Source organism: Carettochelys insculpta, chromosome 2 (assembly GCF_033958435.1).
Source record: "Carettochelys insculpta isolate YL-2023 chromosome 2, ASM3395843v1, whole genome shotgun sequence".
In the NCBI taxonomy this organism is placed as follows: Eukaryota; Metazoa; Chordata; order Testudines; family Carettochelyidae; genus Carettochelys; species Carettochelys insculpta.
In genome coordinates this window covers 67,562,080-67,589,848 of record NC_134138.1, presented here as the reverse complement: position 1 = coordinate 67,589,848, position 27,769 = coordinate 67,562,080, and positions in this window count along the sequence as shown.

Here is a 27,769-nt window from a genome sequence, read left to right as displayed (position 1 = left end):
TTAGGACTGTCAAATTATTGCACCGGCCCCTCTCTCTTCTGCCGCTCTCCCCAAACTTTCTGTCAGGAACAATGAGAACGACAAAACCAGGGATGTGACAGTGCAAATATATTTCAGAAACAATCGTAGTAGGAGAAGTAGATTTTCCAATCTAGGCCATACCACAGACATGAGCACTAAGCCAGACTTCAAATGCATCTGGTAGTTACCGTGCTACCATGTGTTGTGGGCTTTTTTAACACTGTGCCTACCATTGAGATTCCTCCTGTGTTTATTTTTAATCCCTGTAAGTCACAGTCCCTCAGCATCGAACTGACTTTCAACTTAAGTCTTTGGGTTTTTTGTTTTGTTTTTGGTTTTTGTTTTTGTTTTTGTTTGCCTAAAACTATATCCTGGGACATTACTGGATTTTTAAATGAAATATGAAACCATTTCTTTGATCACTGTACTTAGGTTTGCAGCAAATCTTGTGCCAAGTGGGTAGGGTGACCATATTCCCCTAGGCTCAATGCAGGATACCCTGGGGTGGGGGAGGGGAGAGAGTGACACCTTCCTAGTGCCTGAATTATGGGATTGTTCCAGCCAAAACGGGACAGATGACCGCCGTACTCAGGCAGTGGCTGCCTTGCGGGGGCTGCCATCCTGCTGGGGGGGAGGGGGTGCTCCTTGGCAGTAGGGGGGAAGCTGCAGCTCACAGCTGCCCCATGCTCACCAGGAAAGGGACTGCAGCCCCGCTGGAGACCTTCCTGCACTGGTGCTCCTCCCAGCTCCTCCTCCTCAAGTGGTCAGGAGCCGGGAGCTAGGAGCCAGGCGCAGCTGTGCTGGTCTGGCCCTATTGAGCTGCAGGGACCAGGCAGCAGGTATCATTTGAAAACTCACAATTTGCCCAACATTATTGTCTAAGTAAAATGTAAATCAACTTTGCATATAAAGTTACAAGATACTGCTATGTAACTTTACTCTAAAATGCTTCAGCTTTTGAAAAGCCAGCACGAACCAGGTCCTCAGCCAGGTGTCAGCAAAGTCAGATGGACCATAACCCAATCTCAGAGAGGTAGCTGTGTTAGTCTGTATCTTCACAAAACAAAACAGTAGTCCTGTAGCACCCTAGAGACCCCTGGTTTAGGGGGAAGCTCACAGTTAATTGTTAACATTCCTCTAGGGCAGTACCTGTAAGAAATTTTAAGTTACTTTTACCCCTGGGTTGGAGAGCAAATGAAGACAAGGAAAATGATGTGCCTGGGCAAAGGCTCTTAGACAGGAAGAAACTATGTTCACATCAACCCTCAGCACTGCCCAGACCTGTAGGTGGCACTCAGGGTCACACCTGCTTGCCTGACCAGAGCTGAAGCACTTAGCATCTCAGGAACCAGCACTTCTGCTGGTTCAAGGCAGCTCAGGAGCAGCAACTGACCTGAGGTCTGCTGACCACCGTGTCAGAACTTTTCCTGTTTCTCTAGGTACGGCTCTAAGCCAGGTGGTCCTGACCCATGTGCAGTGAATGACATGACAAAGTAAAGGAATTCAGCATCTTCTAGGGAACCAAGTATATGCAACGCAGGCCGTCAGACAGCCACGCAAATAGAGAGAGTTTTTTCCTCCTGGAAGAGAATATATTTTGAAGGTGGGCTGTTCATTTATTCCCAAATGCAAGTGGGTTAATTGCATAAATTAATAGTTATATTTTATATATATATATATATATATATATATATATATTATGTATTGTATACAATGAACCAGTTGAAGCAAACAGATGCAGACGTCTCTGTATATGTTTTGGTATTTGGACCTCACCCTCTGTTCTTGAAAGTTTACCTCCTGTAGCCAATCCTTCTTTCACTACACACAATAGGAAAACTCCCTTTGTTGTAAGCAGGAGCATGATTGGAGTCCATACTGTTTTCTGTTCCAACACTAGCGTTGATTACATAGCTCACTGGACTGAAAGACACTGCATTATTTGCACCTCTATAATCCTAAGCAATACTTGTCAGACTAATAATAGAGTAGTGAAAAGAGCTGTGAGTAAAAAGAAGAATGGACATTATAACCCCACCTGTTGGATCATGGACTGTCTTATCGCCTGCTTTCCTATCCTTTCACAAGCAGTGGAGGCACATTAGAACACCTTTGAGGTTATATTTATGATTTCATATGGCTTTGTGTTCTGCCTTAATTTGTTGCTGTTTGCAGATCAGTGGTAACAAATAGAGTTGGGCACCCATGACAAAAGAATTCTTTAAATATTCATTTGAATTCTTAAACAAATTTGCCCGTGTGAATTCTCATTCTGTGGTCACTTCACATAACTAGTCTAGTGAATAAGTTAAATTGGAAGGCGTGTTTAGTGAATTTTAAACTGTGGTAAGCTACGCACAAAGGTGAATTTCAACTGTGAAATTGAGTATTTGCACCAAAAGTTTGATTCTAACATCTACACCGCAATAAAACATTAACAGTGGATCCAAGTCAGCTGAGCTGGACTCATAGAACAATAAAATTGCAGAGTAGACATAGTCTATATGCCAGGAATACCAGTACTGGGACTTTTCCTTGCAACAAAGCCCACTGCCAGCTTTCTCCACATATCTTTTCTGGAGACACCATTACTGGACCTAACGAGATTATTCACAGAATTACAGACACATTCTCATGTTCCTCAACTAACATCATATATGCCATCATGTGCCAACAATACCCAGAGGCTTTGTATATTGGACAGGCTTCGAACTCTCTTAGACAAAGAGTTAATGGGCACAAAACAGACATAAAAACTCTCCTGATCCACAAACCTGTTAGTCAGCATTTTAATGGAGTGGGCCATTTTGTTAATGACTTAAGAGTTTGGGTGTTACTGAAGAAGAATTTTCACAACACTCTTCAAAGAGAGGCTGCTGAACTCTCTTTCATATTCAAATTTGACGCATTAACACGTGGTTTGAACTGAGATTGGACTTTCTGGGTCACTATGGCTACGTCTACACGTGCAGCCAACATCGAAATAGCTTATTTTGATGTTGCGACATCGAAATAGTCTATTTCGATGAATAACGTCTACACGTCCTCCAGGGCCGGCAACGTCGATGTTCAGCTTCGACGTTGCTCAGCCCAACATCGAAATAGGCGCAGCGAGGGAACGTCTACACGTCAAAGTAGCACACATCGAAATAGGGATGCCAGGCACAGCTGCAGACAGGGTCACAGGGTGGACTCAACAGCCAGCCGCTCCCTTAAAGGGCCCCTCCCAGACACAGTTGCACTAAACAACACAAGATCCACAGAGCTGACAACTGGTTGCAGACCCTGTGCCTGCAGCATAGATCCCCAGCTGCCGCAGAAGCAGCCAGAAGCCCTGGGCTAAGGGCTGCTGCCCACGGTGACCATAGAGCCCCGCAGGGGCTGGAGAAAGAGCATCTCTCGACCCCCCAGCTGATGGCCGCCATGGAGGACCCAGCAATTTCGACGTTGCGGGATGCAGATCGTCTACACGGTCCCTACTTCGACGTTGAACGTCGAAGTAGGGCGCTATTCCTATCTCCTCATGAGGTTAGCGACTTCAACGTCTCGCCGCCTAACGTCGAAGTTAACTTCGAAATAGCGTGCACATGTAGACGCAGCTTATAAGGGCTCGTTTGCATACTTGGCTTAATCTAATTCTTGACTCTGCCCCCCACCTCTTCTGCCCCTCTACTCTCTGATTTGCTCACCTTGATAATTTTTTTCTGATTTGTCCACCTTGATTACTGTTTTTGGTTCTCTGTACCTTAAATATTGAGTCTGTTCTGGTCTGGCTATGGTCTGAAGAGGTGGGTCTGTCCCATGAAAGCTGACCTAATAAATTATTTTGTTAGTCTTTAAAGTGCTACTTGACTGCTTTTTTTGTTTTGGGGCTTAATGTATGAGAGTCTACTGTGTGAGCTATAAGACACCCATCTCCTAGCCAAGGCTATAGCAGGCTCATCAATCTCTAGCTGGTCTAGCTCCCATTAGATGTGACAGAGTGCCATCCCAGGTGGGTATGGGCTACAAAGGCATATGCTACATGTTGTACTTCTCCACTCATGAAGCAAATATATCCTGCGACCTAACCAAGCCATATTAATTTTGAATATGAAGTACAGTGAAGTTTTCACAAACAAGCTTCAAAGCAACAATTATTCAAAGAATAATTTCAAAAAACAGGTAAATTCCGTCTAATCTCAGATCCTTCTTTTTTCTATCCATGGACTGAAGTTAAAGAATAGCCCTACTGGGTCAGATCCATGGTCCATAAGACCCAGTAACCTGTCTTCCAACAGTGGCCAGTACCACATGCTTCAGGCAGAGTGAACAAAGCAGGAAAATTATTGAGTGATCCATCCCCTGGTGTCTGCTCCCAGCAGGCAGTGGTTTAGAGATACTCAGAGCATCCCTGACCATTTTGGCTGGTGACCATTGTTGGACTTATCTCATTCTTCTCTGAACAGTTATACTTTAGCCTTCACAACATCACCTGGCCAATGAATGCCATAAATTGACTGTGTGTTGTATGAAGAAGTACTTCTTTATCGTTGTTTCCAACTTGCAGCCCATTAATTTCATTAGGTGGGCTGCTGGTTCTTGTGTTTAGGTAAAGGCGCAAAGATGACTTCCCCATCCTCTTGCTCCATGCCATGATTCTGTAGACCTCTGCCATGGCTGTTTCTTTTTAAAATAAACAGTCCTGTCTTTTTAATCTCTCCTCATATGACTATACGTCTAATGATTTTCGTTGCTATTCTTCCATAAAGGCCGCGTCTACACTTGCATTCCTGTTTTGAAAGAGGTATGCGAATGAGGTGCAGATTTGCATATCTGACACCTCATTTGCACATTCTTATTTCAAAAGAGCTTCTTTCAAAAGAAGAAAACCAGTGTAGACACTGCTCTTTGGCAAGTAAATCCCATCTTCGAAAGAATCCTTGTGCCCATAAAAAAAGGGAGGAAGGATTTTTTCAAAGACGGGGTTTACTTTAGAAAGAGCAGTGTCTACACTGGTTTTGTCCTTTTGAAAGAAGCTCTTTTGAAATAAGAATGTGCAAATGTGGTGCCAGATATGCAAATCTGCACCTCATTTGCATTTTTGATTTCCCTCATTTGTGTACCTCTTTCAAAAGAGGAATGCAAGTGTAGACACAGCCAAAGTGTTTTACCCATTATTTGCCCTATCTATTAACAAACTTGCAGGAGAAGGTCTTCTGGTTTGACTTCTGCTGTAACTCAAACAGAAGAAATAAAAATCAAGTATAAAATGAAAATAATAACCTTTTGGAGGCAATTACATTTTCCAGAAAAAAAGTCTGGCATAAAAGACAATGTCACTCATTTTCTCTATTGCATGATTCAAAACCTAGACATAAGACAGTGTAAATCGTAAAAGACTATATAGCAACGAAATTCTAGAATTTTCAGAACATTGTCTGCTTTCATAGTGATGTGTCCCATTAACTGCCCAAAAGGAATATTTTTGTACTAAGAATATTTATACCACCTTGAGAGTAAGCATCAGGAAGAAACTCAGAAATTCACAAATTACTTACTATCTATGAAGCTCTTAGTTTAACATAATTTTTCTCTAATAGCATCAGCACAGCCCAGTACTTGTGTAACTACTAGCAGCATAGATTATTTAGTGAGATATGACAAATGAAGGACCAAATAATATGCTAATTAACAACTGTTAAAAGTAAGTGTTGCTGTGACCTTTTTCAGCACAATATGAACTACTTTTCACAGGGTCTGAAAAGAGCTATTTGAATGCACTAGGATATACAGAGGACCTGATCCTTACAAACCTTTACTCACCCAAGCATTTCCATTCATACAATGAAGTTTATGGCCCAGATCCTTAAAGGCTCATACCAATGGAGTTCTGCCAGTTTTATACCCATGAGGATTCCGACCCTACATTTGTGAGCACTGGAACTAACCACGCGAATAGGATTTTGCTGCATCAGACTCTTTATCTTTAATACCAGAATTTCCAGAAGAATAGCTTGATATTATTTATTCCTTTGGGTTCTTGATGAAAAAAATTAGTTGAGATAATTTTTGAGCTGCTGAAAAAAAAACATGAGATGGGAAAAATTTTGAAATAGATGCAGACACTTAGACGTGGGCTACACTAGCAAATGAGATTGGTTTATCTTAATGGGTGAAGGGGTGTGAAACATCCACACTCCTAAGCAGGATAGCGAAGCTGACCTATGTCCCCCTAGACCTAGCTACTGCCTCTCATGCAAGTGGATTGCCTTCACTGCTAGGAGAACCCTGGTGTAGATAGAAGCTACACTGAAGTGCCACAGTGGCACAGCTGCAGCGGCACAGCTGTTCTGCTGTAGCATTTTAAGTGGAGACAAGCCTTTCATATGACAGTAGAACCTTGATGCCCCAGCTGAGAGTGTGGACCATTGTGCTAGGAACGTTACAGCCACATAGTAAGAAATAGTCCCTGGCCCAAAGAATTTACAACAAAACCAAACACCAATAAGAGATGCTACAAGGTCTGGGATATAGGGGCAGTGCCAGGGCTATACAACACAGAGGGGGAATGAGGAAACTAGGATAGCTGCAGCTGGGTCTGGGGAGAGGTGAGGTGCCAGAGCAGTAGGCGGTAGATGAGGGGTGAGTCTCAGAAGAGCTGTTTCTGGAAAATTATTGACAGCCCTAATCCAATCAAAGGCATAACTGAAATAATTTGTGAAGTGAAGGAAAGATAAGAAGAATAGTAAGAGGCCAATATGGCTCAATCAGGAGCTCTTCAGTGACTTGAAAAATTGAAAGAAAAAAAAAGAATCATGCAAACAGTGGAAACATGGATTGACTGCTAAGTAGTAGAAGGAAATAGCACAAGTATGTAGGGAAAAAAATCAAAAAGGCTAACGCATACATGAAATGAATTATATCTAGCAAGGAAATTATAAGTCAATAAGAGGTTTTTTCAAAACACACTAGGGACAAGAGAACGATAAAGATGTTCAGGTCCTCTATTTAGTGGGAGGAGTTATTAACTGATGATACCAAGAAAACTGAGCTGTTTAATGCCTACTTTGCTTCACTTTTCACTGAAATGGTTAATAGTGACTTAACACAATTGGTATAGGTAAGGGGGAGGGAAAGCCAGCCGAAATATAAGAAGACGTTAAAGAATATTTAGATAGGTTAGTTATATTCAAATCACCTGGGCCTGGTGAAATTCATCTTAGGATACTTACAGCACTAGCAGAAGCACTCCTAGAACCATTAGTGCTTTTTGGTGAGCCTTCCTAGAGCATGAGTGAGGTTCCAGAGAACAAGAGAAGGGTAAACTTAGTACCTATGTTTGAAAAGAGGAACAAAGAGGACCCAGGAAATTATAGACCACTCAGCTTAACTTTAATGCATAGAAAGACACCGGACCAAATTATTACACTATGGCTGTGTCTACATGTGCCCCAAACTTCGAAATGGCCATTTGCCATTGGCAACCTAGCTGCCAGTACTTCAAAGTGCCAGGGCAACTTCCAAGTCCCCCCGCAGTTGCCCCCCAAGTTCCAAAACTTTGAGGAGTAAGGGGAATTGGAGGTTGCCCCGGCACTTTGAAGTACCGGTGGGTGAACCGCGGCTAGACGTGTGCCATTACTTTGAAGTTTAAAACTTTGGAGTTGCCATGGGGGGGCGGGTAGCATGGCAGCACTTCATTAGTAAACTCCCAACACCCTAATTGCCATCCTTCCTTCGAAGGAAGGTGGTAGTGTAGACACAGCCTGTATGTATAAGCACTTGCAGGGTAATAGGATTTAAAGGTATAGCCAGCATGAATTTATCAAGAATAAATCATGTCAAATCAATGTAATTTCCCTCCTAGATAAGGTTATTGGTGGAAGAGACAGTAGATGTGATATATCTTGATTTTGGTAAGGCTTGTGACACAGTCCAATGCACCATTCTCATAAGCAATAGGGAAATGCAGTCCTGATTAAATTATTATAACACAGATGTATAGCTGGTGGAAAGATCTTCCTTAAGTAGACATAAGTGGTTCACTGTCAAACTGGGAGGATGTATCTAATAGAGCATACAGGTGTCAGGCTTGGGACCAGTACTAATAAATATTCTCATTAAAGACTTGGATAATAGAGTGGAGGCTATGCTTATAAAATTTGTAGATGATGTTGATCTAGGAGGATTTGCAAGCACTTTGGAGGACAGGATAAGAATTCAAAATGACCTTGATGAATCAGGTTGAATTCTACAAAATGAGATTCAGTAAACATACATGCAAATTACTTAATTTAGAAAGGAACAATCGGGTGCATTACTATAAGATGAGGAATAACTAGCTCCGCCATAATATTGCCAAAACAGACATGGAGATTATAGTAAATCAAATAGTGAATAGAAATCAAAAATGTGATGCACATGAAAAATGACTAATTTGATTCTGGGATGTATTAAATGGGAGTGTTGTATTCATTGATCAAATTTTCTCCATTCATCAAAAGTGTCATGAGTTTAAAAGGTTTCACAAACCCATGAGAGATTTCTTTTTTTCTAACAGTAAGTAATTATCCTGCTGCACTCAGCTGCAGTATTATGTCCAATTCTGGGTACCTCACCTTATGAAAGATGTGGACAAAATGGAGAAGGTCCAAAGGAGTAAAACAAAAACGATAAAGGCTATGTCTACACTAGAGAGTTTTGTCAACAGCATTCTGTTGAGATAATTCAGGGAGGGTCCACACACACATAACATTCTGTCGACAGAGTCTCAACAGAACTCTGCATTTGTCTCAGTGTTATCCCTTGACAATTTGAGGAATAATGTTTATGTTGACAGATTCTGTTGACAGAAGTGCAGTGTAGACATTTATGTCGACAGAGGGGGCTTCTGGCTCACCGGGCAGCCCTGTTTGCAGAGCTTCTGGTCAGCTGCTCTGTCGCCAGAGGGCAGGGCAGTCTGGCTGCTCACGGTTAACAGAGCAGATTGCTCTGTCAGTCTACTTTTGTGTGTAGATGCGCTTTGTCGACAGATGTTCTGTTGACACAACTCTGTTGACAAATGTTACTTTTGACAGATGCTTCTCGTGTAGACATAGCCAAAAGGTTTAGAAAGCCTGACTTATGAGAAAAGCTTTTTAAAAATTTAATATGTTTAGCATTCAGAAAAGAAGACTGGTGGGAGACTGTGGCAGGGCCAGGGTGAAGGGCCCCTCAGAGGGAGCCCAAACAAGCAGAAGGGCCTGCTGGCCAATCACAGGCAGCTGGGTGGGAGATGGCTCACCCTAATTAAGGCCAGCTGGCCCCAATGACTGGGCTAATAAGAGGCCTTTAAAACCCTTCACAGTGGGCAGGGTGGGGAGAGAGTGAGAGGTGAGCAGAGAGACACAAGGAGACAGGAGCAGTGAGAGAGGACAGGTTTGAGAGGAGCAGAGGAGAGCAGCAGGAACACCAGAGATCACAGAGGGAGAACAGGAGCTTCTACAGATCAAGAGTGGGGACCTGTGACTGCTACGACCTGGAGATGGTACCAGGGGGAATCGTCTGGGGAAGTGGCCCAGGGAGGAGAGTGGCTGTGCCAAGGGCTAAGGGAGTCAGCTCCTCCCACTGGCAGCTGCACAGGGTCCCTGGGCCAGAACCTGGCATGAGTGGGCGGGGGCTGGGGTCCCCCCCAGACCATCCCCTGCCCCAGCGAGGGCAACAGGGCCCTTAAGTGCTCCTAATGGACTGAACAGAGGCCCAGGAATAGGACTGACTTTGTCACAAGACCTAATGAGTCTTCAAATACATTAAAGCTGTAGCAAAGAGGACTGTGATCAATTGTTCTTCATGTCCACACAAGCCAGGACAAGAATGGGCTTAATCTGCAGCAAAGGAGATTTAGGTGGGCTATTATGGAAAATTTACTGACTCTAAGGCTACGTCTACACGTGAAGCCTACATCGAAGTACCCTATTTCGATGAATAACGTCTACACGTCCTCCAGGGCTGGCAACGTCGATGTTCAACATCGACGTTGCGCAGCACCACATCGAAATAGGCGCTGCGAGGGAACGTCTACACACCACAGTAGCACACATCGAAATAAGGGTGCCAGGCACAGCTGCAGACAGGGTCACAGGGCGGACTCAACAGCAAGCCGCTCCCTTAAAGGGCCCCTCCCAGACACACTTGCACTAAACAGCACAAGATACACAGAGCCGACAACGAGTTGCAGACCCTGTGCATGCAGCATGAATCCCCCGCTGCAGCAGCAGCAGCCAGAAGCCCTGGGCTAAAGGCTGCTGCACACGGTGACCATAGAGCCCCACACGGGCTGGAGAGACAGCGTCTCTCAACCCCCCAGCTGATGGCTGCCATGGAGGACCCCACAATTTCGACGTTGCAGGACGCGGATAGTCTACACGGTCCCTACTTCGACGTTGAACGTCGAAGTAGGGCGCTATTCCGATCCCCTCATGAGGTTAGCGACTTCGACGTCTCGCCGCCTAACGTCGAAGTTAACTTCGAAATAGCACCCGACGCGTGTAGCCGCGACGGGCGCTATTTCGAAGTTAGTGCCGCTACTTCGAAGTAGCGTGCACGTGTAGACACAGCCTAAGAGTAGTAAAGCCCTGGAAGAGGCCTGCAAGGAAGATTGAGGAATCCCCAAAACTAAAGGTTTTTAAGAAAAGGTTGGACAAACAAAGTTACTTTTTGTCCTACATTTATATGATTCTTTAATTCTGCTGTCTGTCTGCATGAAAGTGTTGGACAACTGTTGAACTCAAGCAAGAGGCAGAAAAGTTGCTCAGTTTCCACATATTGATAGCTGTTCTACTAAATGTATCACATCCTCTTCTTCCAAAATACTGAACTACTGTGCTCTTCAAATTTTGGTTCCTAGACAATGACTATTCTATCATGCTTCTGAAAAAGAAACTAATTTAAGTTTAAGAAATTATAAAGAAAAGATAGAAGTCTGCTGGCAATTGTCTATATTTCTAACTCGTTATTTTATTGAGTTCAGTGGATTTATTCTTTGCTTATGTTAGTCTAAGTGAGATTAGTATCATGCCCTAAACATCAGTTGAAAGAAATATAAAGTTCAAAGCTAAAGCACCCTGATTCTCTTCTTTGAAAAAGACTTTTAAGTAAGCATGAATGTAAATTATACTGCCAGAGACTTGTAAATACTGTTTGTCTAAATGAGAATTAACAGTGAAACGTGTTTACATCCTCCAGACCTGAACATAGACTGATTTCATTCTCTTCTCACACCGGTTTAAATCAGAAATAATGCCTCTGAAATTAGTTGAATTATGCTGAGTTAAAACTGGTGTGACAATAGAATCAGGCCCAGATAGTTCCACATTCATGCAAAGCAGAGGTTTTAGTTATTAATTATACTTATCATAATGATCATTGTATAGAACAAGGGTAGACTTTCCAACTGTATTAAGGAACTATCTTTAGTCTTGATAGCTCATAAATTAATGTATTAAGCATTTCCCCAAAAGAGACTTTAAATATTTTAAAATAGGAGTGCAGGAAAGAATATCTCCACATTAGTAAGCTATCAACAATGATGTTACAGGTTAACAAAAATGCGTCATACTCACGAGCAAGAAGAACTCTAAAGGCTCCCAGTGACATGCCTGGCTTCCGTTATCAGGCATAATGTTCCTAATGATTCATTGATCAAATTTTCTCCATTCATCAAAAGTGTCACGAGTTTAAAAGGTTTCACAAACCCATGAGAGATTTCTTTTTTTCTAACAGCTACATCTGACAGCTGACCTTTCATCTTTTTTCACATTAATGAGATATATTTTAACAAAGATAATTCAGATTCATTGTTTGGAATTTTGTGGATACACTCACAGAAGCCTCCGTCAACAAGGTAACTCTTAGCAGCTTAAATATTTACTAACACTCAGCGTGTTCTAAGTGCCTGGACTATTAAAAATCTCCGTTCATCTTGAGAGTTCCTAAAATGTCAAAGCCAAGTGTTCCAACACCCCTCCTTTCTAGTGCATGTGGCCTGCTGCATGTCCCGGGGAGGAGCATTCTTGAGCATTCAGGATGTTTTCAGGACTGGCATTTAGTACTGCAAAAGTTTGCTTAGTAATTTCTGGGTGTCGATCACTTTGAGATGGTGGGACTAGTGTTTTTAAAGGCATTGTGGGTCCTCTCCTCAAGCTGCTCCTACAGACACAGAGGCCTTACTACATCAGGGTGTTTGAGTCACTTAAACGCCAGCCAGGCACTGGCTGTTCTCTGTATAATGCATACAAGGAAACCTCATTCCAAGCTGATTTTAAAGAACCCCAGACATGTAGGAGAGTATATATGTGAGAGAAAGATTCAGAGACTGTCAGGCAGAGAGGCAGTAAATAGAAGCAAAGTGGCTTGGGAGTCAAGGGATAAGTGGGTGATCCCATCATGGGTCAGTAATTGATCAAAAGACCGCAAATAAAGGGCAGGCATAAATGGGCAGTTTCGAGAATGGAGAGTGGCAAGTAGTGGCATTCGTGAGGTATCCGTACCAGAACCACTGCTGGTCAACAGAGTCAGAAATGATCTGCAAGAAAGCCTAGGTAGCAGGGTTTGCAGATGATATGAAACCACTTGAGATAGTTAAGTCCAAAGAAGAATTACCAGGGGATCCCATAAAATTGGGCCACTAGCATGGCGATTGCTGAAGAAGGTTATGGGGGGCACCAGCCATGTGACTGTCCCTGCCAGTGACTCCTCCCCATGCCCCCCCTAGCCCAGGGGAGGGCTAAGACAGACCTTCCTCCACCCAGGATCCACCCTTGGCCTACATCTTCCTGCCCCCAAGCCAACTATCTCGATTACCTTGACCTGCCCTGGCTGTGCCCCTGCCCTGCCTGCTCCCCCAGGTGACAATACCTAGGGGACTAGTGGGAGTCTGGCACCGTCAGCAGGCGTCAGCTTCCCCCTCCCCGCACACTCAATGGCAGCGGGGGGGGGGGGGTGTGACACGGTCCCAGCCCACTCCACTTCCCACTGGTGGCTGTGGGAAGCCATTTCACCCCTCTCCCAAACAAAACGGGAGCTGGGGAAGGAGAGCAGGCTGGGGCTGAGCCACTCCACTTCCCCACAGCTGCCGATGAATGTGGGGGGGTGCAACCCCTGCTCTGGATGTCATGCCCCCTGCTAGTCCCCAGGGCTGCCGAGAGGCTCTGGTCCCCCGCTCCTCCTGCCCAGGGCGTTTAGAGCATGTGCCCTCTTGTGACCGTGGTGATAGGGCAACAAAATGGCAGACGAAATTCAATGTTGGTAAATGCAAAGTAATGCAGATTGGAAACCATAATCTCAACTATATGTGCAAAAAGATGGGATCTAAATTAGCTGTTACCGTTCAAGAAAGAGATCTTAGAGTTATTGTGGGTGGTTCTCTGACAGCTTCCACTCAATGAGCAGCAGTGGTCAAAAAAGCAAACAGAATGTTGTGAACTCTTAGAAAAGAGAGAGCTAATAAGTTCAGAGCAAATGTAGATGATGAGGTTAGGGTCAGACGATGTCCCATCATAATAACCCATAGTTTGAATAAAACCACATCCCAAGATTTCTGTGTATCCGCAACTTCTCCAATACCAACTACAGCTTCTTTTTCCTGTGCTAATCCGTGAAAATGTAATGAGAATGTTCTCTAGTTAAAGCTGCTTTGCACAGCTTGAGTAAACCAGAATAAAGGAAACGCTGCTATCGCTCACACCATTCATTTTCAGGAGACGCTGTTCTCCTCCTCCTCCCCTACAAATCCTTTTTGACTCTTTTACAAAGTACTTTTCCATTTGGCTTCCCTTCTTTCCTATACTTGCTAGGCCAGGGATGCACGAAGGTGGGAGGTGGGTGTGAAATTTCATACAGAGGAGCAATGCTTTTGGCCTCCGCCTCCTTCCCACAGGCTCCACTGCTTGCTCTGCTGATGTGCAGCGTGTTATCTGAATTATTGCTGCCACCAGGGGATAGGCAACGAAGGGCAACGTAAAGCCTAAAAGTTTGGTTCAAACCAGGTCTCTCTCATTGTCGGTCCCATAGTTTTGGTTTAAAAAAGTAAGAAAGTAGCTGATGACAAAGAGCACCAGCAGGATGAGCAACCCCGAGAGCTTCTCCAGGAACCAGCTCACTTTGGCCAGGAAGGATTGAAAGGGCAGCTCGCAGCATTCGATCTCTGTGTAGGTGACATAGCCGTAGTCATGGCAGTTCTCCCATAGGTCAGGTCCCCTCAGGTCCAGCAGCCCTTGTAGGGCTGCCCCAGCAGAGCCACCCCAGCTCCAGCAGCTCCTCAGAGACATATTACATTGCAGCTCCCACAGCTCTTGGACCCCCAGCTCACTTGTGCCCAAGCACAGAGGGTGACGCTCATTTCAGGGGAGCCCTGGCTGCCTCCCATTTCCAGCCTAGTACTCAGCCTGGTTAGCTCACAGGGCCATGGGCGAATGGAATTATGGATTTACTCCAGCACTGCTATTACACTTCACAGGGTACACCACAGCCAGCGAAAAGCACGCTAGAGCAATGCTTAAGGAAGTAAAAGGCTCCTTGGAATGCTTATGTCCCTCTGCTACAGGGAGTCCCATCCCTGTTGCCACACACAAGGGTCATGGTGGACGTGGCTCCAGTTGGGGATATTCAGTGCACCTTTGAGGCTGATGTCCCAGGTGAGACTCATCAGGGGAGGGACTTCACAGTGATTTTATCCCTCAGCTGTTTACTGCACGTGCGCGCGCTGGCTCAGTGCAACTCTTAGTGTCTTCCTGAGGCTGAAGCCAAGCGGGGTTATTCTGTCTACTGGTTCCCTAAGTTGCCAGCTCAAGAGCAGGTGTCAGCACTGATCTGGCCATCTGGTGTTTATGTCTGCAGGGCTTAAGGCTGTAACATAGGCATAAGAACTTGGTTTTACAACAGGAATGGAAACCTCCATCCAGGCCCTCACACCTGCTTGTATTCTTTATGACAAGCTTGTGCTGCCGCTCATGGGGCCAGCTTGCCATGGCAAAGGCGGCTTTCCCCACTGTGTCCTGATGGGGAGAGGGGAACAGGGCGGGCATGGTGGGCAATGGCATCCCACGTACAGCTGCAGGAGCAGGAAGGGTTACAGGAGCCACTTCGTTTGCAGGCTCACGTTGCAGCACTTCAGTCCTTATTAATGTATCTGTTGTCCCTTCGCAGGTTACATTTTGAACTGTGGGAGGCAAAGCCAGCGTCCTGTGCTCAGGAACGGAGGGTTTGGCCCTTTGTGAGGATTCTTTGTTTTTGAAGTTGTTAAAACTGGGGAAAAATGAGCTTAGCAGAGGTCAAAATTAGTGCCCTCCTGGACAGTAATAGAAATAAAATAAAGAGGAAAGTTGTCACTTCGTAATAATATCCTTGGGATATGGAGCAATACCCAATACGTGTCTTTTGCCTGCTGCTATCCATGGACCAAGAACTGAACATCAGAATAGGGGAGGCAGCTACTATTTTTGGCAGACTTACAAAACATGCAAGGAACGGTCCTAAGCTGGCAGTGAAAACAAAGATACTAATCTGCCAGGCATGTGTATTGAGTATCCTGCTATATGGTTCTGAGGCATGGTCCACCTACTCAAACCAGGAGAAAAAGCTGAACAGCTTCCTTCTTTGCTGCCTGCACAGAATTATGAATAGCAACTGGCAAGATAAAGTTTCAAATGCAGATGTCCTGTCAAGATCTGGCATACCCAGCCTCATAGTGATCCTCAACAGCAGAAGACTACAATGACTTGGTCATGTGAGAAGAATGGGTGATGAACATCTTCCCAAAGAAATCCATTTCAGTGAACTGTCATATAGGTTGAGAACAATAGGACGACCAAAGCTAAGATTCAAGGGTACATGCAAAAAAGGCATAAAAAATTCAACATTGATCCAAAATCCTGGGAATCTACATCATCGGATTGAAATACGTGGTGACTACTGCTACATCGTCCTTTGATAGTATATGTGCAAGCCATGCAAAAGAACTTTTTCTTAGAAAGAAAAGCTCTGAGACTCCAGAATTTGGAAACAGACTAACATGCGGTTATTACAGTGGATGGTGCAAATCCAATATTGGACAGATAAGCCATGAGAGAAGCTGCAGACTCAAACTCTTCCCATAGAGCCTCACCACTGCTCCTCGCCACTGTCTCCTGAGGCGAAAAGGGGTCATATATATACAAGTGTGGTAGCATTGGAGTGTGGTCATCAAGTTCAAGAGACAAAAGCTGCCCAGGCTCCAAAACCATACAGTCTTGTGAGTCTGTGTGGTATGGCAGGCAGAAAGGAGTGACTTTGTGTGTCTGTCATTTCTAAATCCATTGGCAGAGGATCCACCATTCCTGGTGAGTGGGACCTGCAACAAGCAGCGTCCCAGCCCATGCCACCTCATGCAGCTCCCACTGGCTGGGAATGTTTGGATTAGACAGGCTGGGGAGAGGGGCTGCTAACTGGAGGGATGAAAAGTGGGGCCCAATGTGAAAAGTCTGCTCTATCCTGCTGTACTACCGCAAGATTTTGTGCTCTGCTGGAGGAGAAATACAGAAAAGCAAGGATTCCTCAGGTAAGTAAGAAGCACTGCTTTCCAATACACAGCTCTAGCCACACTAAGCATACAGTCAACTTTGCAACCCTCTCATCTGATCTGACTGCAACTGGGGCAGAGTGCAGAGACCCAGCCTCTACACCAGCGCTCTGGTCACTGTAAATCCAATTAGCTCCTCAGAGGTCTGACTGAGGGAAGGAGTAGCTAGTTACTAGATCAGCCTGGGTCGGGGATAACTAAGGAGCTAATTAAACTATAAACTGCACTAGTGATAAAATGAGGCCAGGAAGGCAGTGTAAGGGGAGAAGAGAGAGAAGGGCCAGGATGGCTGGAGTAAAGGGAGCGCTCTTCCTCTCTTGACCAGGCCCAGTGTTCCCTGTATACTTAGCACTTGGTTGGCCACTCAGGAGAGATTCAGGTGCTGCCCAGCTGATAAGCAGAGTGCCACAGCTACCTACCCTGGGTAGCCTGTGTTTCTATTGGTGGTGCACATATGCACATGCCGTGGTGCCCATAAAATTTATTCCGCCCCAGATAGAAAAAATTAGAGGGCACACTGATGAGGGGTGTTCTTACAATTTGTGGGGCCCTAAGCAGTCCTGGCATACTGGTGCCCTCTGCCCAACGGCAGCCCTGCAGGGAAGCGGGGGGAGGGATGATGATTTTTTTGAGATTAGCCTGCACCCTGTGGGGACAAGGTGGGCTAGCACAGGATTTTCAGTGTCTACCAGTGAGATCTTAATGATGCAGGCGCTATTAGTTTCCTTGTTGGTTGTCTGGCTGACGTGATGTCACAGTCCTTACGGGGAAGAAGAACAGAATATGAAGAGGGGAAGATGACTTACATGTGATGTCACAAACCCAAACTTTTCATTCCATAGTTAGCACTCAACTAATCATTCCACAGTTGCCAATTCAGCAGACATGGGCATGAATTCTACCACTTTGCCAGTGGGTTTCACAGACGTTTGCTGACTTCACAGGAATTCTGGCTCCATTCTAGTCTGCTCACTCTAGTCTCCACCCACCCGACTTCCAAGTCCCATATTCTTTTCCCTCACCAGCGTTCAATACCAAGCTCCTTCCTTCTTGTCCTTGTCCCAAGCTATCCCACCCCACGCAGAGATTCTGTTCTCGTCCGCTGCCAGATCTCCGAATGAGGCTCCTTCCTCCACCATGCTGCATGGTCAAGCATAAGAGCCATTGATAACACAGGAAAGACAAGCTCCTAGCTTCTCAATGCAGGTGCCTTCGTCCCAGCATATCCTGCAGATGCAAATGCAGAGAAAATGTCTTGCTCAGACCTGGCCTGGAGCCTGCCCATTGTGGACAGAATCATTGGAGATTTAAACTGCTAAAACCAAAGAAATCTCTACAGAGCATGTGCAAACCATGAGTTTTTCAGAGACTGGATTTCAGCAGATTTTCATGTAGACGGGGAAAAAAAAGGCACATCCCTGAGATTCCCCTGCCCCCTTTCAAGTGCCTGGTCCCGAACACTGCGGCATTAGAGCTGTTCAGTGAAAAAGCTATCCACTTCACACTGCAGCCCACAGGGCCCCAGCTCAGGAAGGCACAAAAGTATGTTCTTAATTTTAAGTGTGTATTTAAATGTGTGTTTTCCTGAATCAAGGCTTAACAGCTGCAGGTACTTGGCATCTTTGAAAAATCAGGCAATGGGGACTTGACCCGACTCCTATGGAAGGCTCTCGTATAATAACGTCCTTAGGCACATACCAAGGTTTGAAGTCAAAAAGACTCATGTGCCTATGTGCTTGGAGGTTGGCCTGCGTTTGGCAACCTTATAATTAGAGCTAAAGACTATAATTCTTTTTCCAGTCAGTTCAGTGGGAGCTGGAGATGAAGCAGGACTTCAGACTAGGTACTATTGACTCCTTTCTACAGCACCAGCCTTGCTCTGGTCATCTTTCAGCGTTGCCTCAAAAGCCCCAAAATCCCTCAAGGCAGCCACCATGGGGAACGGCACCACATGAGAATGTTCTCATTTACATTAAAGTGAAACCCAGCATGATGGTACTGACTTCACTGGGGCTGTGCTGCATTTCGAGGGATATACCTGAAAGCAGAATTTTACTCCTGGGCTCCACAGGGCAAAAGTTCCATCAACGCCTTTAATTTTCAGGCAAAACTCCTATGCTGGTGGGAATTTCTGCATAAAAATCAGCGGCATCACACAGCTACTGGAGAATTACACTGACTTTTTTCTGCCTTGTGAAACACTTGATCAGGGTTTCCAAAAGAGAGGGGTCAAGGCCCTGATTCACTGTGTCTACAGCTACACTAGGAGCATCTGTCGACAAACATTTCTGTCAGAAGAGATTTTTCAGACGAAAAGCCCGTCGACAGAGTGCAACCGTATACTAACAGGTTGAAAGAGTAATCCTCTCCGTTGACAGCGCAGCCGGACTGCCCAGCCACCGTCTCAGCAAAACAGCTGACTGGAAGCACAGCAGACAGGGTGCCCAGTGCCCTGCAAGCTTTGCCTGTCAACAGAAAGCCACTGCAGAGTGTCCACACAGCTTTTTTGTTTGCACACTTTGTCAACAAAGGTGCTCTCCCTCACCTGGGAGAGGCAGAAGGTTGTCAGTGGAAGTGCCGAGTTTTGTGTGGACGTGAGCTAAGTTTTGTCAACAAAACTCTGGTTTTGTTAAAAAAAAAAATACGCTCGTGTAGCCATAGCCAAAGGGTATGTCTACAAAGCAAAATTGTTTCAAAATAACAGTTCTTGTTCTGAAATAACTTTGCTAGACTCTCTACAAATCAACTGCTATTTCAAAATAATTTTGAAATAGCAGTTGGCTTATTTTGAAATAGGTAAACCTCATTCCACAAGAAATAGCGCCTATTTCTACCTATTTTGAAATAGAGGGCTGTGTAGACAGGGAATAGAGCCAATTTCAAAATAAGCCATAGTGCGTCCTATGGCTCTACTTTGAAATAGGCTCTGTTGTGTATAGATGCTCTATTTCGAAATAGCTGAATGCTATTTCTAAACACATTTTATACGTAGCAGTGTTATTCTGAAATAAGATATTCCAGAATAACTCTTCTGGAAGGCTACATCTACATGGGAAGCCTCTGTCAAGAGATGTCACTGTCGGAAGAGATTATCTGGTTAAACATCTCTTGACAGATTGCGGCTACACAATAAAACTCTGACAGAGACCGTCCACACAGCTGGGCCACTCTGACATAACCGTCCCAGTAATCTGGAAGTGCGGCTTGCATGGAAGGCAAGCACTTCCTGGGTTGCTAGCCCTGCGTGCCTTTAAAGAGTCCCCGCCCCTGACCCACACTCCCTGCCCATGCCGAGGCTTGCATACCTCCTGAAGGGACAGCAAAGTCCTTGCAGGGCTCCATAGCTGTTTAAGTGGGAACTTGTTCTTGCCAGACTGCTACCATTTGACAGCAGCCCCTGGGCTCACCATGGATCAAGGGCCAACTGCTGCTGATCCTGCCTCTCCTCCTGATCAGTCTGTTCCACTGCATCTGGAGGGACAACCCAAGACACAGCCAGCGAAGCATGCCCACCATGTCCCGGTGCCCCACCCACCCTCACCCCTTCAGAGTACTCCACCAGCTCTGACTGGTGAGACTGGCTGGTCATGGGGCAGTCGGGTGACCAGCAGTGGCCGCAGAACTTCCAAATGAGGAAGGTCATCTTCCTTGACCTGTGCACCTGGGTCGCCTCCACTCTTCACAGATAGGAAACCAACATACAGCCTGCCCTTACCTATGAGAACTGGGCCACTATTGCTCTGTGGAAGCTGGCCACCCCAACAGTTACCAGTCCGTGGCCCACCAATTTAGTCTTGGGAAGGCAACCATTGGGACCATACTTATGCAGGTAAGGCATCCATCGCTGCATGCCTTGCATGGTGGGTGGGGGGAAGGAGAGGAGGCAAGGGAAGTGGGGAGGAGGGAAGAGGGAGGGGAGTGAGGAGGAGAAAGGGGAATGGGAAGGAGTCTGTGGAGCTAGCCAGGGCTCAGGGGTGCTACCCCCTGGTCACTCACGGGCATCTCTCCTCCCCTCTCAGATGGTGCATGCCATCAACATGATCCTGCTGCAGAGGCTTGTCAGCATTGCCAAAGTGGATGCCCTCATAGCCAGCTTCGACCACCTTGGGTTCCCCAGTTGTTTTGGGGTGCTGGACAGGACCCACATCCCCATCTGGGCCCTGGAACAGAGTGCCTTGCACTTCATAAACAGAAAGGATTACCACTCCATGGTCATGCAGACCCTCGTAGACCAACGAGGGCAATTTCTCTATGTCAATGTCAGGTGGTTGGGGCAGACCCATGATGCCAGGGTCTTCCAAAACTCCAGCTTGTTCCAGAGGATGGAGACAGGCACTTGTGTCCCCCACTGGGAGCTGGCCATGGGGGACCTGCAGATGCCTCTGTGCATTGTGGGGATTCACCCTACCCACTTCTCCTATGGCTGATGAGGTCCTACACCAGGCACCTGGACCCAAACAGGACCATTTCAATGCTTGCGTCTCCCGGGCATGGAACCCTACAGAGCTCACCTTTGGGTGCATGAAGGTGAGGTTTTGCTGCCTTCTAATGTGGCTGGATGTGGGGGAGCAGAATGTCCCCGTCATCATGACTGCCTGTTGTGCCTTCCACTACCTGGTGGAGTGGAAGGAGGAGGATTTCTTACAGAGGTGCCGTTTATTGCCCGTGGCCTGGGAGCTGGCCATCGGCTGTGTGGCTGTCCCACTCCCAGCCTTGGCAGGGGCCAGGTGGACCCCCTGGTACATGGGGGGTCATCGGTCCCCCAGGGAGCGAGCATCAAGGTGGCAGCCATGCCTGGGGGTTGCCTGCTGGGTGTGGGTGGGGGACACTGCTGTAAACATAAGCGCACATGCTGAGCCTTCAGACTCCTGCCTGGGGCTTCTGGGGCTGCCTGCCCCTTTGAGTACAGCTGGAGGCAGAGGCCACAGAGCCATGAATGCAGTGAGGGGGGCATCTCCTGGCTGCAGCAAACCAGCGCCATGGAGGAACCTTCTGTGAACAACAGGGGTCTTGGAACATCTACATGGCATTTTTGTCAACCATATGCTGTTGACGGAGGCATTATACCTCGACAGGGAAAGGTATAAGGCTGTTGGCAGACGTGCCGGGTTCTGCCGAGAAACTCTTGACAGAGCATGTTTGCCATGTACACAGTCCATGGGTTTTGATGATAAAACCCTCTTGTGTAGACATAGCCAAATAACTTATTTCGAAATAGGGTATGTCTACATGGCAGCCTTGAGGCACTTAAGCATGTGCTTAAATTTTAACTTGTAAAATAATCTATGTGAAATCAAAGGGACTATCCACATGCTTAAAGTTAAGCATATGCGTAGATAACTTGCTGAATGTGGGCTTTGAAGGGGAAATACAGACTCTCAAGTAGTTTTCTTTTAAAAAATAAAATATAAATGCTATGTTTAATGTGGTAGGTGAAAATCAAATGTGAATGTATAAAACAATACTACAAATTGTTTCCTAAGAACCTCAAAGCGCAATGATTAAGCTTATACTGTAGATGGAAGTTTTCCTGTGTGTGTATGCTCACATAGCACAATCCTGCTTATGCAGGATTGAAGCCAGCTGTTGAATCCATTAAGATTACAAACAGGGAGCAGTAAATTTCCAATCTGATACTAACATTTTTAGCAAATAAGAGTTTGATCACATGCAGTTATTTTTTGCTTTACTCAATTGTTTGAATTTAGAAGATTGATTTAGACTGGGTTAGTGTCAGGTAATGTTCCCATCATAATAACCAGTAATATGACTAAAACTACATCCCAAGCTTTCTGAATAACCACAACTGCTCCAATACCAATTACAGCTTTTTTTTCCTCCGCACAAATCAGCGAAAATATAATGAGAATGTTCTCTAGTTAGGGCTGTTTTGCACAGCTTGAGTAAATTGGAATGAAGGAACTGCTGCAATCAAACAAACCATTCATTTTGGGGAGATGCTGTTCTCCTCCTGCCCTACAAATCCCTTTCACCTCTTTGATAAAGTACTTTTCCATTTGGCTTCCCTTCTCCTTTCCTACACTGTCTAGGCCTGCACGTTTGTGATGTCATGGCTAGTAGAATGAGAAATACAGAAAAGCCAGGATTTCCCAGGTAAGTAAAAACCACTGCTTTCCAATATATAGCCCTAGCCATGCTAAGCCTATAGCCAAGGCTTTGTATCTAATTTGTGACCCTCTCATCTGATCTGACTGCAACTGGGGCAGTGTTCTGAACCAGCACTCTGGTCACTGTAAATCCAATTAGTTCCCCAGAGGTCTCACTGAGGGAAGGAGTAGCTAGTTACTAGATCAGCCTGGGCTGAGGATAACTAAGAAGCTAATTAAGCCATTAACTGCACTAGTAGGAAAGGAGCACGGGAAGGAAGTGAAGGGGAGAAGACAGACAGGTGCTCTTCCCTCTCGTACGATTAGGGCCAGAGTTCTCTATAAGCTGACTGCCTGGGCAGCTACCCAGGAGAGATTCAGGTGCTGCGCAGCTGATTAGAACACCCAGAGCTACCCACAGCCAGCAGCATGTGTTTCTCTTGGTGGTGCACATCCCCACATGCCTTGGTGCACAGAGCACAATTTTTTCCACCCCTGGATGGAAAAAACTAAAGGGGACACTGATTAGGGCTGCCCTTAGGATTTATATGGCCCCCATACAGTCCTATTAAGCTGGTGCTCCTATGCCCGATGACAGCCCACAGGGAGGAGGAAGGATGATGAATTTTTAGAGATGTGACTTTATAATCTCAAGCAACAGCAAACTAATGAAATACTTTAAAGCAAATTTTAAGCAAAAGTCCTGCAATACAGTAAGGTCAGAAACCGACACTATCTATCTAGGGTTGGCAAATGCCTGTTAATGGCTTGCTTACCACCGAAATGGCTCCTTCACGGGTGCAATAGGTCTAATTATAGATCTGGCATGTTTTTTTCACTTTTAAGTTAATGAGATCTTCTCTGGAGGAAGCAGAACCACAGAACAGGGATAGAAAGAGGTAGGTGGGTGGGCATTAAGACCCAATGGTGCCCCACACACCTGCATATTCTGCACATGGAAAAGGACAGCCCTGCTTATGGGGGCATATTATGATTTTCTTCACAGGCCTGTCAGAGGGTAGTGGTTGATAAAACACAAATACACAAGGGTGGTGGTTATGAACTGGAGGATTCACAGAGCAATCTATACAAGCAAAGACGTACAGTGGGCTGTGCCGTCACAGCAATGAACATGGTTGAGTCATCAGCTTAATTCATAATGCAGTCATATCTCAGATGTGTTGATGAATCCACACTTACCGTATGAGTAACCATGTTTGTATTGATGCTTCATGGAAAAGTCCAGGCAGCTATTGTATAGTGTCTTAGCAGAGAAAACCCTGCAGAAATAAAGGGCCACTTGTATATTAGGCAACGCACGCTGGGATGCTCTTCTGCACAGAGAGATGTACTAAAGAGCAGCTGCCCCATCCCACTTTGGCTGTGTCTACACTTAGTGAAAACTTTGAAATCGCCATGCTAATGGCCAAATCGAAGAATACTAATGAGGCACTGAAATGCATATTCAGCGCCTCATTAGCATGCCAGCAGCCACGGTACTTCGGAAGTGGTGTGGTTCCCTCCCACACGGCTCATCTACATGGGGGTCCTTTTTGAAAGGACCCCACCAACATGAGGTCATAGGAATAAGGGGATTTTGATGTTGGTGGGGTCCTTTCAAAAAGGACCCCAGTGTAGACAAGCCACGCGGGAGCAAACTGAAGCACTTTTGAAGTGCTGCGGCCGCCAGCATGCAAACAAGGCACTGAATATGCATTTCATTAGCATGGCCATTTCGAAGTTTTTACTAAGTGTAGACACAGCCTTTTTGTTCCTCTACTGCCTTTTAGCCAAGAATTTCAAAGTTCTGTACAAATGTGAGCTAGTTCATTAAGCTTCTGTGTAGTATGTGTCTGAATTAAAGCTATTCTATAGCTTGGAAAAACTCTGGGGTGGCAGATTGGAAGACTGGGCTGCAAGAAATCTGAGGAGGTTCAATAAGGGCAAGTGCAGAGTCCTGCACTCGGGCCAGAAAAATCCCAAGCATTGTTACAGGCTGAGGTCCGACTGACTCGGTGGTAGTTTTGCAGAAAAGGATCTGAAAGTTGTAGTGGACGAGAAGCTGGACATGAGTCAACAGTGTGCTGTTGTAACCAAGAAAGCTACTGGCATATTAGGTTGCATCAAGAGGAGCATTGCCAGTAGATCCAGAGAAGTGATTATTCCTCTTTATACGGCTTTGGTGAGGCCACATCTGGAGTACTGTGTCCAGTTCTGGGCCCCCCATTTATAGGAAGGATGTGGATACACTGGAGAGGGCCCAGCGGAGGGTGACCAAAATAATTAGGGGGCTGAAGCATATGACTTATGAAGAAAGGTTGAGGGAATTGGGACTGTTTAGTCTGCAGAAGAGAAGACTGAGGGGGGACTTGATAACAGCCTTCAACTTACTGAAGGGAGGCTGAAAAGAGGCTGGAGAGAGGCTGTTCACAGTGGTCACGAATGGCAGAACATGGAACAATGGTCTCAAGTTGTGGTTGGAAAGGTCCAGGTTGAACACTAGGAAAAACTCTTTCACTAGGAGGGTGGTGAAGCATTGGAATGGTCTACTCAGGGAAGTAGTGGAGTCTCCATCCCTGAAGGGGTTTAAGTCTCGCCTCAACAGAGCCCTGGCGGGGCTGATCTGATGGGTTTGGTCCTGCTTAGGGCAGGAGGCTGGACTTGACGGCTTTTTTAGGTCTCTCCCAGCTCTGTTGTTCTATGATTCTATGATAAGCTAAGGAACTTGCCCAAGATTTCCCAGGAAGTCAATACAAGAGATGGCAGTAGTTCCCTACCTCCTGTGTCAGTGTCCTGTTGAGGTAGTCAGGTGGCACACACAGCCCAATGCTCAATGGGGATGGAAGGAGATGGAAAGGCATAAGATACAGGAGTGGGTAAGTTGGGAGGGACTGAGTTGTGAAGGGCCTTATATGTGAGAACACAAAACTTGAACTGAAAGAGGGACTGAAAGGCAGGAAGGAGAAACAAGAGCAGAATGACAGGCAAAGAAGAGTGTCTTAGAAGCAGTATTTTGAATGGTCCTGTGGCACCTTACAGACTAACAGAAAAGTTTTGAGCATGAGCTTTCATGAGCAAAGACTCACTTCATCAGATGCAGCATCTGATGAAGTGAGTCTGTGCTCATGAAAGCTCATGCTCAAAACTTTTCTGTTAGTCTGTAAGGTGCCACAGGACCCTTCGTTGCTGTTACAGATCCAGACTAACACGGCTACCCCTCTGATACTTAGTATTTTGAATGGATCTGATGGGGACAAATTTTGAAATACTGTGCTATGTCAAGGCATCCCTTACTCCTCCCGCAACCAGGGGCAAAGGGATGCCAAAATAGTTCATCTGGTATTTCAAAAAATATTTCAAAATACTGGGCATGTTTTCTAGATGCACAGTTACTGTTTTGGGATACCTCAGTCTCCTAAAATAGCTCTGCAGTGTAAACATAGCCTGAGGTGCTACAGCTATTTGTGAAGCTACAGACTAGCATGACTACCCCTCTGAAGATATGCCTACACAGCAGCTTTATTCCAAAGTAAACTATTCTGCATTAGCTTATTTTGAAATATCACTGCTACACACAAAGGCCGTTTCTACACAGGCCACTTTCTTCGAAAGTGGCATGGTAATACACGGCCTGAAATATGCTAATGAGACACGGCTGCAAATTCCCTGAGCCTCATTAGCAAACAGTCACATGATTTGGAGTCTAGAAGACCATTCTTCTGGATTCCAAAACGCCATTTAGAAGTGCGGCCCCTGGGGGTCTTCCGGAAGGAAGTCCTTCTTCTGGAGGCCCCTTCTTCCCAAAAACTTTTTGGGAAGAAGGGGCCTCCAGAAGAAGGCCTTCCTTCCGGAAGCTCCCCCAAGGCCACACTTCTACATGGCATTTTGGAGTCTGGAAGAACGGTCTTCTGGACTCCAATTCACATGACCGTATGCTAATGAGGTGCGGGGAATTTGCATCCACACCTCATTAGCATATTTCAGGCCATGTATTACCATGCCACTTTCAAAGAAAGTGGCCCGTGTAGAAACGGCCAAAGGCTGTGCCTACACATGTCAGATCTTCCAGAAGAACAGAGGCTTCTTCCGGAAGGTCTAGGGAGCATCCACACATGTAAGGCGCTCTTCTGGAAGGAATCCAGAAGAAAACACCACTTCTTCCAGATCCCTAACACCACTTTCGTAAGGGGAATAATGCCTTCTTCTGGAAGATTCTTCCAAAAGAAAGCACATGTGGACAGTTGCAGACTGCTTCTTAGGGAAGACGTGGTCTGCCATGGCAGCTCCCCACCAGAGCCAGGAGACAGTATAGCAAGCCCCCAGGGGCTCTATGGTGCCTGCATCCAGCAGCAGTTAAAGCTGCAAGGACCCAGAAACCCTGGAGCAGGAAGCATGGGCTGTGAGGCTGGCAGCACATGCTGGACTGCAGCACCCAGCCCACAGCCACCCCAGAGCTGACAGCCAGCAGCTAGATGGCCAGCAGCCAGCCCTGGCCCCCACGTCCCACAGGACAACCCCAGGGAGTTGGAGGATGACAGCCCAGAGGGGGAGCAGCCCTGGAGGAAGAAGGCCCCTGCCTGGACTGAGCTAGAGCTGCAGAACCTCCTCACATTCTGGCAAGAGGAAGACATCCCCAGGGACACATCAGGGCACTGGCAGAATGCTGACGCCTGCACCTGAATGGCCACAGACCTGGCAGCTTGTGACCATCCTGCCTGGACCACAGACCAGGTCCGGTGCAAGATAAAGGAACTGTGGCAGGGATATACATGAGCCAGAGACAGTCGCCATCACTCTGGAGCCAGCCCAACCAGGTGTCCATATTATAGGGAGCTGCAGGACATCCTGGTGGGTGACGACACCTCGCCAGCACACCACATTGTGGAAACAGCAGCCATGGACTCCCCCTGCCACACTGGAGCGGGAGGATGGCAGCTCCTCCAAAGAGGCCAGGGAGGAGGGTGAGACCACCAGCCAGCCCCAGGGACCCTCGGATGACTGCCCCAAGGGGTCCCTCATGATAGCCCTGGCCTTAGGGCCAAGCAGCTAGGACGCATACAGCAGGCAT